The following is a 17,663-nucleotide window of genomic DNA, read 5'->3' as shown; positions in this document are numbered from 1 at the left end:
TGACTTCCTCTATGGGGAAGTCCCCTGGGTTTGCCCCGATGAAGGTTATGAAACCTCTGGAGTAGTCTGGCAGCATGAATGTTAGCAGCTGGTTCCCAAGTACGCACACGCTCACTGAGTAACCCTTCCAATGTTTGAGATACTTCAAACATCCCCAGCCGTATCTTGAGTCACAAATCTGTTCCACAATATATTCAAGCATGCCGTCAACCAGGACATGTACTGGAACTTCTCTGGGTTTCCTGGATGGGGAAAGGTATGGTTTCAACAGTGAGACATGAAAGCACGTGTGGATCAGCTTCCATGAAGATGCTAGGGACAGACGAAAGGCCACAGGATTGATTTTCTTCTGAATAATGAAAGGACCAAAATATCTAGGCAATAGTTTGGAAGGAGACAAATGTTTTGGTAGGTATTTGGAAGATAACCACTCCGGTCGCCTACAACATGTGATGGTTGTCTTCTGTTTCCAGTCAGCATATTTCTTGGTGTTTTCTTGGGCAAAAGCCAGCATGTCTGCAGATTTCTTATTTCCATCCTGTATATCTGTGATCCATTGATCAACAGAAGGTATTGGAGTTGGAGATGGCATTAGTGTTGGGAAGATAGTGGGATGGAATCCATAGGTACACAGAAAAGTACTTTGTCCCAAGGAGGCGTGATTGGTGTTATTATAACAACACTCTTCTACCTTGAGAAGAGACCACCAGTCTCCTTGAACTTGGATGGAAAAGCAGCATAAGTATAATTCAAAGTTTGGTTTAGACATTCTGAGACTCCATTAGATTGGGGGTGATAGCCTGAGGAAAGCGCTCTTTTTATGCTGATGTTCTGACATAATGAAGACAACATTTCGATATATTCTGAGTGCCTTTGTCAGAGATGATGGTATCAGACAATCCATGTAGCCAAAACATATCAGAAAAGGAGATGTGGCCATCTCAGGGGCAGTTGGTATCTTGGTAAACAGCGAGAAATGAGCCAATGCATGTAAATATATATCGACCATGACCATGATGGTGATATATCCTCTAGATCAGGGTTGTCCAACATTCAGCCTGCGGGCTACAATGCAGCCCTCCAAGCCATTTTATGTGGCCCACAAGTGTCAAGAGCACAGACAAAGCAAAGCCCCAAACCCCTGCTGTGTGCTGGGGAAAAGAAATAAAAATATGTGCCTGCGCGCAAACTCCAACTTCCTCTGGTGACCCCATGCAAGGGCTAACCAGAGGAAGTTACAGTCCTCAGCCATGACCCAGTTCATTTATTTGTTTATGAAATGTTTTTGTAACTGGAATTTCACTGCAGTTTGCAATGAAGGAGACATTTGGGAAAATGATGACCGTGTTCTCGAAATCCCGACTAATTTCTTCTCGCATTGCCCAGAGACAGTTGTGGCTGCGCTCCAGTTCATTTGGTCTGCAAATGGAGAAAGCGAGGCGCAATGTCAACAAGGCTGTTTGTGCATTTTTGAAAGATGCTGGCATGACGTTTTTCGATAATGAAATTCAATTTCGTAGTACCAATATTTTTCGCAGAGATGAAGTACATCTTACTGATGCTGGCAATCAGCTTTTTCTGCACAATACTCAAAATGCTTTGAAGCACTTTGTGTTGGTATAGAAAGCATTTTCCAGTAGGTGGAACACAATATGCATGGAAAGATGGTGAAAACAAAATGCCTATTTTTTGTGCAAGTTGCACATACAAGTTTAGTTCAGTAGAATGTTGTTGAGTCTTCTTTAAAACTTTCCAAAAAATACAAAAAAGGCTCTTTTCAGAGCCACCACTTTCTCACACAAAAGAATGAAATGGTTTAGATGCTGCCACCACCTACATTTTTTAGATGTCCGCGGACTACCACAATGTCCGTGGACTTCGCTGGCTGCGCAGGGGCCTGCACCTTTTCTATTTTTGAACTGTGAAAGGTGGTTCTGAAAAGCACCTTTTTTGTGTTTTATAATAGTTTTTTTTTCACAGCACACACAAGGGAGCGGAGAGAAGTTGAAGGGCGGGTAGGGAAGAGGCACCAACCACAGGGATGAAGGGGAAGTTGGAGAGATGAATATGTTGAGTGGGCATTACTTAGGTAGGTGACAGTGTTTCTCATGCTCCCGGAATGCAGTCTCGAAAGCACTTGCAGAGTGGTGTGTCACAGTACATACAGAGCACTGTTACCCTTGAAAGGTAAGCATCGACTGTGTCATGTATGGCCTGCGAGGTGTCCGCAGGGATCCTCTGCCCACAGAAGTGTCTCGTGTGGTGGCAGGAGCAGATGATGTGGATGTGACAGTGGATGTCAACCTACTCGACCTGTGAGTCCGTAAAACCAATCCCCAACCATGCACCGCTCTTAGACAATCTTAGACAATCTCCTAGGGCGGTGTGGATCACTATACCCCCTGCTCTCGTATCTCAGGGCCTTTGTGCACTGTGTTACTCCTAGAATACTCCTAACATAATCCTATGGACACAATAACATAAGACACAAAGAAAACACATGAATCGATTCAATTATAACAATAGAATACAACTATTTATGCATAGCAAAGCATGATGCAAACAATACTAAAACTATTGCAACCATCTAATTTGCACCTGTTATACTTTTGGTGCAACGCAAATATACCATGCAATGACTATAAGCCTTACAAGCTTCTAATGTAAGCCTGTGATGCAAATCTGTGATTCTAATGCAGCCTAATGCAAGCATCCAACATCCAGAAATCCTCTCCTTCATGCAGAATCAATCCTCTCCAATCCACACTATACTTCACACTCACTCTCTAAGACAATCCCTGTCTGATTTCCCCTTCTCCCAAACCCAAAGCTCTTTGTGTGAGTGTCAGTCTAGGCCATAAACCATACTTCCCATTTGCTGGTGCCTCTCTGTCTCCAGCTCTGTCTTTGTTAAGTCTCTCCTCTCCCACTACTCTGCAACCAGCCAGTCAGCGGCAGGCCACTCAAGATCTGGTCACTCAAACTGCCTCTGCCAAGCTCTGCAAAGCTCTCCCAAAGCCATTGGATTCTGCTGCACCAAGACACCTCTCCCTCAATCTCAGAACTGCATCCAAATGTCTCTCGATCTATCTCTCAGAGAGCAGCTTCATCCAAAACTCCATCTATCACCATCTCAACAGCAACTAACAACAACTAGCAAACTCCCTTTTCTTCACCTCTGCTTATACTAATCCATGACACACTCATTCTCCATGGTTACATGGTTCTCTAAGATAAGAATGTCTCTTTCTCTGTCAGCATTAACAATGCCTGCCAGTCTGTGTTTTGCAATGTTCTTTCGTATTCTGGTCACTGCGTATTCTGTGTCAATGTGACATTTCAAAGCATATCTACTAGCTCATGGCCTATCTGTCTGCGGTGCCTGCCTCCTATTTCTCCATTCATACCCATTCTCTCCACTGTTGGCTGTGTTGGCATCACAAAATCCTCCTTCCTCCAGAGAACAGGCCATCTCCCCTCTTATGCAAAAGGCACTACTCCCATCTCCCCATGTTGCACTCCCTCCCACCTTTGCTATCTCCGCGGCACACAAGCCATGCTGATTAGCCTCCTTCTACTAAGGCGAAGGTGACCTCTGTGTATGCCAAGAAAGTGTTTACGAATTCCTTCTCACAGTGTACCATAATATCTCCACACTGCCGCAGCGCTCCTCTGTCTCCTTCAGAATGGATTCATAGGCCTCATGCTTTCTCTATTTTCAAATGTAGTGCCTAACACATTCAAACAATACCAAGCACTATCCTCAAAGCATAATGCAAATTCTAAGTGCACACTGATACATGGTGTCTCTACAATGCATACATGTGTACATGTAACTACAAAACATAACAATGTGTCATTCTAAATGGCTCTACATGTCATGTCATGTCATGTCATGGCATTTCAGGCCTCATTCATTCTCTCTAGTGCTAGCACGTTTCTCTCTCAATGGAAAGCACTATCTAATGCATAATACATCATTCTAAAAGCATCTCTTTCTGTCATATATGGCAATAACATAACTAAGCAATTCCTTCATATAACAGGGCCTATTTCTCTCTTCAAATGCATAATGCAAATGGCTAATGCATACAAAGTGGCAGTCTAATATGTGGATAGTATAATGATGCTACTTCTTCATGTACTAATCCGAACTAAACAGGATGCAATAATGGCATGATTCCATAGCAAAGAGTAATGATTGGGTAATGGTTCTGTATTCTCTAATAATGATTCTCTAATGATAACAAATCCAGGCTCCCCATTTGATCAGATTCTACAGACCCTTCCAAAGGTACGAGCCTCCCAACTGCAGTCTTGTGTACGCAAGGTTGCACCGAGGTAATACTGTTAGGTGTACAGTTCACTGTTGTGCTTTGTGCATTTCATTATGTTTCACAACCTATGATATTGTTCTTCTGGTTTCATAAGTGCAGAATGTGTATACATATTTAATTTTGTAATGTGCTACATATATCTGTTGTAGTTTAAAGTCCCTGTCTTTGTTTGTTGCAGGATATCATAATGTAAGGTAACCCCTGTGCTTCTGGGGAGTGTGAATTCTGTCCGAAGTCTGCGAACAGTCACAAAGTCTGCAGACTCTGTGGCTATCATGTTGGGGGCAAGGGGGCCAGTATGATATAAGGGAACATGACACAAATTTAGGGTATCCTGGTAAAAACCCATGAAAATCAGTGAAACAACTTTGTTAAAGGGATGTTACAGTTGTGCTGCACCAATAAAACCTTTCAAATTCAGTGAAAAAACATGGTTAAAGGGACTAATAAAAACACATCAAATTCAGTGGAAAAACTTTGTTAAAAGGATAATATGGTTACAAGCAAAATCGAGAAACCCCAGAAATTCACCAGTTATGGTATGATAAGCAATCATAATGCACGCCACCACCATGCACTGCTAAGACTAACACCCAACTCATTTAAAGCTGAATACCACAAATGTAGCATTTTGAATATATGTTGCAATAATTCAAAATATAAATCTATCATTTACTACACATCACGAAACCCATAAAGAACACCATGCATCTTGCCCAATCATTGGCTGATTCGCCCTTGTCACTCCAAAAAAATCCTACCCTCAAACCATGACCTAATTGATGTTCAGACTGTGTTTTTAGTATTCCTAACACAGAAGGTCTGCACTAATTGGACTATAAAACGTTTTAGAAAACTTTGAGCCTAGAAGTCCCACCGAGATCTGACCAATGAGAATGTGGGAAACAATAGGGAGGACAGATATGTTGTAAAGCCCCTGAACATTATAATTGGGTTTCTATGTTCTCCAAGCACTGCACTAGTGCGTCATGCAACGTCTATCTTGACACGAGCTGCAAACCCATTCTCCATGACCTTCCAGCTGTCTTTTTGATGAATCAGCAAGCTGAGGCACCGCTATTTGAATTTAATATTGTCTATTTTCTTCAAAGTACCAAGGCAGCTAACTCACAAAAACAGGGCCTATTGTGGCACTGGGGATGCTGTGCTCATGCTCTGTCTTTGTAAATTGGCACTAATGCTATGCAGTGTATTTTTTTACCTTTCGCCTTGGAAGGCACCTGCTTGTCTGGAATTGAGTCTCAGGTGAAAGGGGCTTCTACCTTAACAACTATTAATCAACGGGCCTCATTACAACCTTTGCGGAATGGGTTAACAGGTGCCGCTAATGGAGGCGGACCCGTTAAACCCATTCCGCAAGATTCCACGGTTCCTTCGCGGGACCCGGTAAGGACGCCTGGTAAAACCAGGCGTCCTTACCGGGTCCTGCGAGGGGACCAGGGAGCTAACAACGGGCCAGTCGTAATCGGCCCGTTGTTAGCTCCCTGCACCCATTCCCATTGAGCCCTATGGGAGCTCAAATGGGAATGGGGAAGGTCCGGGCCCAGGTTCCCTGAAGGAGGAATTAACAGGCCCTCCAAACTCGGAATGGCCCGGTAATGCCCCATTCAGGGAACCCGGACCCGGTTTTGGTGGTAGCCATGCCCTTATTAAGGACATGGCTGCCGCCAAAGTCGTAATGAGGCCCAATGTCTGCTTTTTCTACCAAAACATCCTGACCTTGAGGTGCCTGCACTCAACTCAAAATACATTTGAATTAAAAGGGCATTAGTTCTGAAATGCAACCCAGCAGAATAACATGGTGAAACCTGTGCCCTTTAACCCTTATTTTATGCCAAATGGCTGTTCTCTTGCTCACAATAACCGATGGCAGCTCACACTGTACAAACACAATTGGCCTCATTACGACCCAGGCACTAATGGGTTAATGGCGCCGTAAAAGGCTGCGGCGCCGTTAACCTATTAGCGCCTAATTACGAGGTCCCTTTGCGGGACCCGACCTTAACGGCTGGTGTAGACCAGTCGTTAAAGTAGGGACCCGCAAAGGGACCTTGGTGCTAATTAAGGTGCCGCAATTTGCGGCACCGTACTTAGCGCCTTCCCCATTCCAATTGAGCCGTATGGGGCAAAAATGGGGATGGGGAAGGGGCATGGAGGAAGGGGGAATTACCGCCCCACCAACCTTGTAATGGGGTGGTAATTCCCCCTTTCTCCATGGCGGAGTCAGTAATTTACCGGCATGGACCATGGTGCTAATAGCACCATAGTCTTCCGCCAGGGTCGTAATGAGGCCCAATGTCCGTAATTTGGGTATGTGTCTAGTCTACGACTTAATGTAAGGCTATGCTTATAAAAGAAAGTTATATATGTAAAAAAGAAATGCATGCAGAAAGAAAAACAATTTTACTTCACAAAATAAAAATGCCCTGCCCTAATATGATGAAAGGGTTTGCTACAAGTGTGTTTCAATACTTTGCTGAATGTATATATTTGTTGAGTGCATGTTGCTGTGTGTATATTTAACTATCATCATTAAACTCTATTATAATGAGGCTAATATATACCTATGTCGCCTCTGTTATTAAACTTACATGTGTCCACATGACAGCCACGTCACCATTAAAAGCCTAATATCTAGCTGGTGGAGGCTTTCTCAACTTGTATCTGTGCATGTGTTTAGAACGCTCGATGGGCATATTAATACTCCCCACTTCATTAATTTAATGACAAACTGTGTTCCTTCCAATGTGACCTTATCATAATTATCTTTGGAGACCAAAACTTTACAAATTCTGTGCATGCTTTCTTCGCTTTTTCATATTCCTCTGGGATGCATGGCAAAGAATTACAATCTCCATCTGAGTCTCAATCTACCCATGCTCCAATGTACCTGGTGGGATCTGGGGGGTGGAGAGTAAAGTGTACCTGGTGGGCCAATCAGATGGTCCAACCAAACCATACGATGTTCATTCTAGCCATGTTTCTGCCATTTTGATTTCTGAACGTATCTCGAGATGGGAGTGGCAAAATTATCAGTACTTGTCAATGTTAAATTCATCTTGTAGTTCCCCTAGTCCCAACCCTGCTACACCACACCACTGCTATCTGGCACCATGAAAACACAACAATCAGCAATACGAGGATGGGAATCAAAATTAAAGAAAAAATTTGCTCATCCACCTAGGCCTCCAGGAAAAGAGTGTGCTGCACCAATCATTGTCGACCACTCTGCTAGTCTCTTTCTCCATGGCCACATTGAGGGTGAGCAACTTGATAATGTTATGGTAAGTTGTCTTATACTGCGCACTGTTACCATTGGCATAGACTCCAGGTGCTCACATGGCTCTGTAAGAAAGTGGGCGGGGTGGGTTAGTGAGGAAAGAGGGATAGGATAGAAGTTGTGCTCTTCTGTTGATGCTTAAGGAACCAGGAGGCACTGGCATCCTGTGTGAGTCGGATTTCTAACTGAATTTTGATTGCGCGCGCTGGCTTGTTTTATCCAGATGGGTGAGGCCCAGTGTTAGGGATTGTTTGTTGTTTGAAAATATTTATTATGTTGGATGTGTGTTTTTCAAGTAATTTGGCTGGCCAATAGGGAATGTGTGGTACTTGGGAGGTATCCGGGAGAGGAGTAGGAGCTGGAGTGTTTAGTGCATTGGCTTCTCTTAATGTTTGTAAAGTGAGATAGCCTAGCTAGCTTCACAATACTTCTGAGTTGTTATACCTAGGCTAAACGTTATGATTCTTCGAAGTGCAATACATTGTCTAATCTTCAGAGTTCTAATTACAATACCTTGGCTGCCCTTGCAAGTTCTCTTCTAGGTGCTACACATTGACTACCCTAAATTAATCTTCTGAATGCATTACATTGGATGTCTTCATATTTCATCTACGTGCAGTGTATATGTTATCCTCATAAATCTATTGCGTGTGATGCATGGGCTGGTCTTCACCATTCCTCTGGGGCAAAACATATTGGCTACTCTCACTGACTTCTAAGTGCAATACACAGGCTATCCTCATGTGTTCATTTGAGTGGTGTTTATGTGCTATCCTCCTAAATCTATTGTCTGCAACGCAAGCGCTAACCTTAATATTTCTTCTAAATGGAATATGCAGGCTAACCTTCACATTTCTTCTAAGTGCAATGTATAGGCTAACCTTCAAATGTCTTCAAAATGCAATACATAGGTCAACCTTCACATTACTTCTACATGCAATACCTAGACTAACCTTCACATTTCTTCTAAGAGCATTACATAGGATAACCTTCACATTACTTCTAAATACAATGCATAGGCTAACCTTCACATTTCTTTTAAATGTAATGTCTAGTCTAACCTTCACAATTCATCTAAGAGCAATGCATAGGATAACCTTCACATTACTTCTAAACACAATACATAGGCTAACCTTCATAAATCATCTAAGTGCAATACATGGGCTAACCTTCACATTGCCTGTAGACGCAATACCTAGGCTAACCGTCACAATTCATCTAAGTGCAATACATGCACTAACCTTCAAATTACGTATACATGCAATACATGGGGCCTTATTACGGGGTTGCTGGAAAACCTGCCACCACAATATTACGGCAGCTGGCAGAAACAGTAAATTCCAATTTCCATGGAGTGCCATAGGATTCCATGGAAATGAGGTGACTGAAGCACCAGCACCATTCTAATGGTGCTAGTGCTTCAGTGAGAGTCATGCCTTGTAGGGGACTGAAAACCGAGCAGGTCAGGCCTGCCAGAGGATCTGTCGCCCCTACCGGCATTCTCATACTATGCCGGTCCATAAATAGTGCTGATTCGTTGCTACCAGCACCATTATTTTCAGACCGCCATTCTTGGAATGAGGACCATGGGCTAACATTAACATTTCCTCTAAATGCAATATAGAGGCTAACCTTCACATTTCTTCTAAATGTAATACCTAGGCTAACTTTCACAATTCATCTAAGTGCAACACGTAGGCAGATCCAACAGCACAATGCAGGACAACATAATGTTAAGAGTAAGTGATACTAATCTAGAAGTGGTTGTGTTATACCAAAGCACAGTAATGTCTGTACTCCCCACTCATTCCACCTTACCTGGGAGTAGCTGTAGGGTGTCCCGTCAGGCATTCATGGGCGAACAGGGGATGGGAACTGCCCAGAGGGGAGATGCCATTTGCCTCTATGCATTAGCCAGCTACCTTAGCTGGCAGCGTGGGCAAGGCATCCGCAGGGCTTACTTCTAAGAGTACTTCAAGAGATGGATGGCCCTATCAGGGATAGGGTAAGCAGGAGTGGAGCTGTGTGATGGGCAGGGAAAGGAAATGGAGAGTGGAGGAGGCAGAGGGAGCCTCTGCCAATTGCTGTGAAGATGGGAGGAGAGAGGAAAAAAGGACAGAAACGAACAAAGGACTACACAACAAAGGAAGTGCATTCTATGAGGAATACAACACAACAATGGATTGAAAATAATGCTATAACACAAGTAAAACCCTGCAAAAGTATCCCAAACAGCCTATACACTCCTTTCCAGGTGCTTGCTGCACAGGACGGCTAAAGATTAAAAACACAAGGCAAGGCAAACCAATTAAATAAGACTCCAGGACAGGCACAAATGACAGCCTCAGCAAATTGCTGCACAGGATGGCTAAGGATTACTGGTGTAAGCCAGGTTGTTGTTGTTGGCATCATTTGCTGGAAACATAGTGCGACAACATATCCCTGTACACCCCTCCTCAATGGACATTACCTTTTTTTTAAAACATGTTTATTGATTTAGCTGAATTAATCCATTTTACAATAGACTTATTGAAAATACAAATTATTTAAAAAAGTTAAAATCATCGATATAAAAGAGATATATTACCTACAGATATAATCAATTAAAAACATAAATTCATTTCCCAAGAAAATTTACATCACAATTACATTATTCAAATTCCTTTCGATATACATTGACCAAGAAATGGTTTATCAGTACAGTGCATTCACTATTCGTATTTATTCATGGTTCCATATAGAATCCTATTCGGTCAGCTTTAGTGCATATAAAAAATTAAGAACAGCAATTCTTGTTGACGTTAGTTTTCCTACAAAGACAATTTTCCACAACAGTTCCGGGGTAATTAGTTGGTAGTTTCGTAAATGTTTCTTAAAATAAGTAATATGAGTGTCTTGTAGCATAATACAATCAATTATTAAATAGTGCAAAGTTTCTCTGTTCTTAGAAATGTGATAGAAGCTGCAAATAATATCTATTTTCGAAATGTTTCCTCATCTGTTTTGGATGTCTTTCGTAGATCAAACATTAAACCTCAAGCGCACAAAATCAGGTCTGTGCAATAGTGGTGGTGATTTGAACAAATACAATTCAGCAACATTATATTTCTCATCAATAAATTGACTATCAAACACTTCCTAAACAGTGACATTAGCTGCCACAAATATCTATAATACAAATATGTCAGTCCTAGTTCATAACAAATGCACACACAGTTAGGCAGATTTAACATACGTCACCAATATTTACTTTCAAATGTTTGCAACATTGTTTCTGTTAATATTGTTTTAGTTCCTGCTCCATATAACAATATCGTCATAACCTTCTGTCTCTCACTTGAATTATGGTGGTTATGGTGGATTGTGATATGGCAGGTATTAAATTTCTATCTAGGCTCTAGAAGTATGGGTTTTTATCTTTCTTGTCACTAATAACAACACATAGATATGTATATTGTTGCACTATTGCTAAAACAATATTCTGCAAAGACCTTGACTGTCTTGCCACACTTATTGTTATTACATATCATTACTTTAGTTTTGTTTAGATTGATCGTCAGCAGATTTTGTTGGGCATATAATGACAAGGCATCAAATAGTCGTTGTAGTCCTTGTGGTGTCTTGGACATAATAACGAGATTGTCTGCATGCAATAATGCTGGAATCTGGTGACATTCCAGCTTTGGAGCATCATTATTTATTTATTTATTTATTTATTTATTTTGTATTTGTAGAGCGCACTACAGCCCACAGGCAATGAGGCGCTTTAAGTACACTTAAGGATGCTTGCTTGCGGGTTACAATAAGCGGGCCAAGAAAGAATGCTTAGATACATTTGTTAGGTTACAGTTCTTACATTTTGAAAACGTTACAGTTGTTAATTATCAATATTTTCAAAGCAATTACCCATGTCTGAAATAAAAAGAATGAAAGAGGGCTGAAGTAAGGATGCATCCCTGATTCAGCCCTCGGAAATTATTAATGAAGGAGGTAAAATCTCCCTTCAAAGATAGTCGTATTTGTATGGAGTGCTTCAATGAGTATCAAAAGATAAGAATGGCATTCTGCTCGATATAATTTTTCAAATAGGAGCTCCCTTGGGACGGAATCAAATGCAGCCTGGAAGTCAACAAAGGCCATATACAAAAGTTGCCTTATGACAGAGTGATGTGACATGATGGCTGTTATAGAGAACAAATTAATTGTTGTTCCCAATCCTGCCACAAAACCCATCTGGAAACAATTGCGTTGATGGTTCTCAATGGCCCATGCGTTGATATCTCTATGAATAAATCTTTTTTTTTTTTTAAATCTGGAGTATCAAGAAGGGCGATCAGTCGGTAGTTAAATGGACTTGATCAATCACACTTCTTGAATATGGGAACAATTACTGATTGCCGCCATGAATCGGGAATTGTCTGAGTAGGCAAGACATTGGAGAATATGTTACAGAGGATCTTTTCCCATGGATGAGGATGTTGCTTAAACATCTTATTGTTTAACCCATCGAGGACAGGTTTATTTATTTATTTATTACATTTGTTACTCGCCCAGACCCTGGGGTATCACGGCGAAAATACAGGTAATTTGCTCATTATTAGACAATATTGCAGTTACAAACAAGAACACATTTTTATACATAGGTTACAAGAGTCTGATATATATATACCAAATTCCAAATGGTCAGGTAGCCATTCCCATTTTGTTTCAGCACTACTTGCAGTTCTGCGGATGCCCTTAGCAGTGTAGGGAGGGTGGGGCTTAAATGGTTAATATTTATTGAATAACCAGGTTTTCAGTGCTTTTTTGAATTTTAGTAAGGAATCCACGTTTTTGATGCTCAGGGGTAGTGCGTTCCAGTACGATGGGGCTAGAACTTTGAAACTACTTCCTCCTGCTCTGCTGTATTTGTATTGAGGAACTTCTAAGAGGGCCAGGTTATTGGATCTCAGAGATCTACATGAGATTTTTTTCTTAATGGAGTTATTGAGGTAGCGAGGTGCTTTGTTGGTGGTACATTTGTAGACAATACTAAGGGTTTTGAAGATGATCCTTGCTTCGTTTGGCAGCCAGTGGTTTTCTCTTCTAGTGCTAGATATGGATTCAGATTTCTTTATCCCTAAAGCCGCTCTAAGGGCTTTGTTCTGTAATAATTGGATTTTGTTTAAATTGGTTTTGGAGGTTACTAGGAAAAGGATGTTGCAGTAATCTAGTTTTGTTAACATCTGAGCTCTAGCCAGAGTGATGCAATATACTGGGGTGAGAAATTGGCGGCTGAGTGCAATAAGTTTTGCTCTGTAGGCTGTGGACGAGGAGAGGGCTGCTATTTGTTTATGCATAGAGAGGTTGGCATCAAAGTAGACACCTAGCGTTTTGACTTGTTTGAGTACTGGGATCAGAGTATCGTCGATGTTAATGTGAGAGTAGTCCGGGTGGAGGATGCTTATTCTTTTTTGGGAGCCCACAATGAGGACCTCCGTTTTCTCATCATTTAGGCGGTGACTGTTAAGGGCCATCCAGTTTTGGATTATGGAGTAAACTTTATTGATGGTGAGGGTGTCTTGGGTGTAGTCGCCTGTAATAGGGATGAGGATCTGTGTGTCATCTGCGAAGTTGGTGTAGATGACACCCATATTATCTAAGGCTGAGAATAAGAGTTTAGTGTATGCATTACAGGGTGGGGGAGAGGCAGGATCCCTGGGGGATTCCAATGGGTGCTATTATGGAGTCGACTGCAAACTTTCCAATGGCAACTCTGGATGTACGGTCAGTAAGAAAGGATTTGATCCAATGTGTGGCGTTGCTGGAGAAGTTAAAATATTTTTTAGAGTATTGCATAGTTTGTCATGATCTACCAAGTCGAATGCTGCTGATAGGTCCATTAGCAATAGTGTGGCTAGTTTGCCTGAGTCTCTAATAGAATCTAGTTGGATTTTAAGATCCAGGAGGGCTGTCTCGGTGCTGGGATTGGGCCTAAAGCCTGATTGTCTGGCTCCTAGCAGGTTATTTTGTTCGAGGTGAGTTTGTATTTGGTTGTAAGCTATTTTATCAATGATTTTAAGTAGGAATGGGACAGTCGTTATGGGCCGGTAGTTTGTGGGCACTAATGGGTCTAGAGTGGGCTTTTTTAGTAGAGGGGTAACCCAGGCCGCTTTAATGCTGACTGGCACCTGATTTGTGGAGAACGAGGCATTTACAAAGTTAGTGATTATAGGAGTGAGGGTAGGGGCACATAGTTCAATTAGGTGTGCTAGAAAGTTATCACCTTTGCAGTTGGAAGCTTTAAGTTTGGATATAGTATTAAGTACTATATCATGAGAGACTGGTGTGAAATTGTAGAGGAGGGCAGAATTTTCTATGATCATGGAGATCTGGTTGGCCGTAGAATGTTTGTCGGATAAGAGGTTTCTTTTGGAGGTAATTTTGTTTTGTAGTAGTTTGATTTAGATGCCAAGGCATTTTGGATGGTGTTGCACCAGTCTTTACTTAGTTGGACTGGGTTGATTATAGGGATCGGGTTCTCCAACTCCTTGAGTATGGTGAATAGCTCTTTGCTATCGGATGATGCATTACTGATTCTGGTATTAAAGGCATCTGCCTTATGGGCGATGATGGCTGATTTATAGATTTTGTTTGCCGAGTTGAATTCTTCCAAGGCTTCTGGGAGTGGGTTTTCTTTAGGCTGTGTTCGAGCGATCTTTTCAACCGTCTAAGAGAGACTAGTTCCTCGTTTGTCCTTACGTTTAGTTTTATTAATGCAGGGTGCTAGGGCGTCAATTGTGCTGGTAAGACAGTTATCATAATGGTCTGCAAGGGCACAAGGTTCTTTAGCAGTAATGATATTGTTATTGAGGGCATTGGCTAATAGGGGGTTGATGTTTTCTGCTGTGAGTTTGAGGATGTTTCTTGTTACATAAGATTCTTCAGCAACCGTTTTCGGTAAGTCTGGTTTATTGCACAGGATAATGACATTTATACTATGATGGTCTGACCAGGGTACCGAGATGATGGAGTCTATGGATACTGTAGTGTTGAGTTGTAGTATCCAATCTAGTAACCTCCCTTTTGTATGGGTAGGGGCATTCCCAAGTTGTGTGAAGGCCATGTCTTTTAATGCACTGTGTAGTGCATCTGCTTTGTGGTCTTGGGGGTCATTAAATCCTAGATTCAGGTCCCCTAGGACTAGGCATTTTGTGTTTGGTTTGATAAGTGGCGTTAGCAATAGTGGTATGTCTAATTCTGGTTGAGATACAGTGTTAGGTGCTCTGTAGATGGTTATTATGTTTATAGTGGTTTTGTGGTCCGTAGCTAGTTTAGCTAGCAGGACTTTGTAGCCGACTGGGCTCTCAATAGGGCTGGTTCTTATTTTGAGATGGGATTTTGCAATAATAGCTACTCCCCCACCTACTGATTTTGTTCTGTCCATTCTAAGAATGGTGTAGTCTGGAGGAATGGCAATAGAGAGCGAGGGGCCGGAAGCTTGGTGGAGCCAGGTTTCTGTCACTATGAGTAGATCAAGTTGTTGCTCAATAATGAGGTCATGAATTTCTGTGGCATGCGCAGGTATGGACCACACATTAATGAGGGCTGCTTTGAGGTGTATGGATGGAGGAGGCTCTTGGGCTGGGGGGATGGGTGAGTGTTAGTGGTCTCAATGGTGTTGGATTGTTGTTTGGTTATGGTGGGACTTTTAGAGTGTTTAGATTGGGTCCTTGATGGGGTAAGCTTCCTGTGTTAGCGCGATTGCCGAAGGTATTAGCTCTAGGAAGATTGGTGAATCTAGATCTGAGTCTTTGGGTTCTTATGGGGCCTAGAAGAGGGATTTATTTGGATTGATTGACTTTGATGGTGTTCCTGGTTGGAAAGTAGGAAGTTGTGAGGGTCCATGATCTAAGTCTAGTGCGTCTAAGTACACTGAGGACCGGAGTAGTCGTTATAGGTACGAAGTGGGGTGTGTTGTCTCTTTGTGGCTTTTGGATGCTTTTGTGGTCTATTAGACCATTAATCAGATGATGAGGTTTGGAGAATGGTTTAGTGCAGGGTAAGAAAGGCGTAGGGCATGGGATGGGGTGATGGCGGGGGCAGGCTGCTCTGGAAAGGCCATTGTCAAGGATAAGGAAGTGGGTACCTGTGCAGGGTGTGTCATATGGTACGACACAGAAGGGGAACATCATGATTAGTAACCAACCAATTAGGTGCCCGCGAACTACTTGATTTCGATATGTAGTATAAAATGTCTTTGTCATTGATCTTTAGTTGTTGCACCGTCACAGACTGTGAGGGCTGAAAGTCAGCAATTTGAGCGGGCCAAGCATATAATTGAGTAAAATGGAGTATCATTGATCTTCTGAAACACCATTAATTTGTAAGGCAATTGGGTGATATGATTTAAGCAAGGCCCATGTCTGTGTCATATTTTTCTCATTAATTGCTGCTAACATCACTTCACTATCTGTCTGGTATAGTTGCATCTTCTTCATTTGTCGCCAATTATTATATTTACATTTCAGGCTTTTAACATTCCTATTCTCTCAGATGGAGATCTCAATAAAACTAGTCTGTTTTGTTTTCTAATTTCTCTTTTTCGTTCTTGAACGTCAGGATCAAATTAATGTGTTTTCTTATAATTAAAACATGCATTAGATGTAGAAAGAATTTTAAATATCTGCAGAGCTTTGATGTATGTTTCGCCTAATGATGTTGAGTGTTCTGTTATCTTGGCTTGTATCCTAAGAATGTTGTCATCTAGGCAAAGTTTTTCCACGAGAAACGGGTTCTTGAGTTATTGACTTCAATCTGTTCAATAAAACATGAGAATCTGATTTGTGCAGAAGTCATTTGAAATCGACAATGCAGCGTGAGCATTCCATGATCACTGCATGTCTGATTTATTATCTCACATTGTTCAATCCTAGAGTAGGTACCATGATCAACATATATATAGTCAATGATATAACTGCTTTTATCCCTATGCCTCGTTGGTTGTTTCGGAATGTCACCTTTAACAGAGCCATTCAACATTATTAGCTGACACTCTTTCATTAAACTCATCCATCTATCATGTGTTACATTTTTCATGTTAAGACCTGATAAACATTGTACATTTAAATCAACTGAAATTATGGTGTTTGTTATTTCAGCAGTTTGAATTATCATATTTAAAAAAAGTTTCTAAATCTTGAAAGAATTTATAATTGGTTAATGCAGCAGGATTTCTATAGATATTAATTAGTGCTATTACATCTCCAGGAAAGCTGACTTTAACCATTAGCAATTGTTGACTGGGGGTAGCCCAAGGTTGATGTTTGAGACCTGAGCTATTTTTAATCGATGTAATTAATCCAGAAGTTGGACTTCTTTTTTATGCCGGCCTTAGCGGAAAGTAAAGTAACATTGGGCCTCATTACACGGATGGCGGTAAGGATTTACCGGTACCGGTATTTTACCGGTACCGGTAAATCCTTACCGCCTTACTATGAGGTCCCTTTGCGGGTTGGGGAATTTAACGCCTGCTTTTTGCAGGCGTTAAAAACCAACCCGCAAAGGGACCCAGGGAGCTAATTACGGTACCGCAATTTGCGGTACCGTAATTAGCGCCTTCCCCATTCCCATTATGCCCTATGGGGCAAAACTGGGAATGGGGAAGGGTAATGGTGGAAGGGGGAATTACCGCCCCGCCAACCTTGGAATGGGGCGGTAATTCCCCTTTCCGCCAAGGCGGTGCCGGTATTTTACCGGCATGAACCATGGCGCTAATAGCGCCATGGTTCTCCGCCATCTGTGTAATGAGGCCCATTGTCATCATTCCAAATTGGCTGTTCAGCTAGCCAAGTTTCTTGAAATGCCACTATGTTAAATAAATAGATTGAGTTAGCACTCACGTTGCGCACATGTTGATGTCCATGTGTGTTCCAAAAGGCCAGAGATATTAATTTACAATAATTTACATTTATCAGTAGAAACTAGTTTTGGATTGTTGTTCTTATTCCAATGGGTAGCCAATTGTTTAGTTTAGTTTGTTAAAT

This window comes from Ambystoma mexicanum, chromosome 1p (assembly GCF_040938575.1).
Source record: "Ambystoma mexicanum isolate Mex_15411 chromosome 1p, UKY_AmexF1_1, whole genome shotgun sequence".
Classification (NCBI taxonomy): domain Eukaryota; kingdom Metazoa; phylum Chordata; class Amphibia; order Caudata; family Ambystomatidae; genus Ambystoma; species Ambystoma mexicanum.
The sequence above is the reverse complement of the archived record's forward strand: the minus strand, read 5'-3'. Positions refer to the sequence as shown.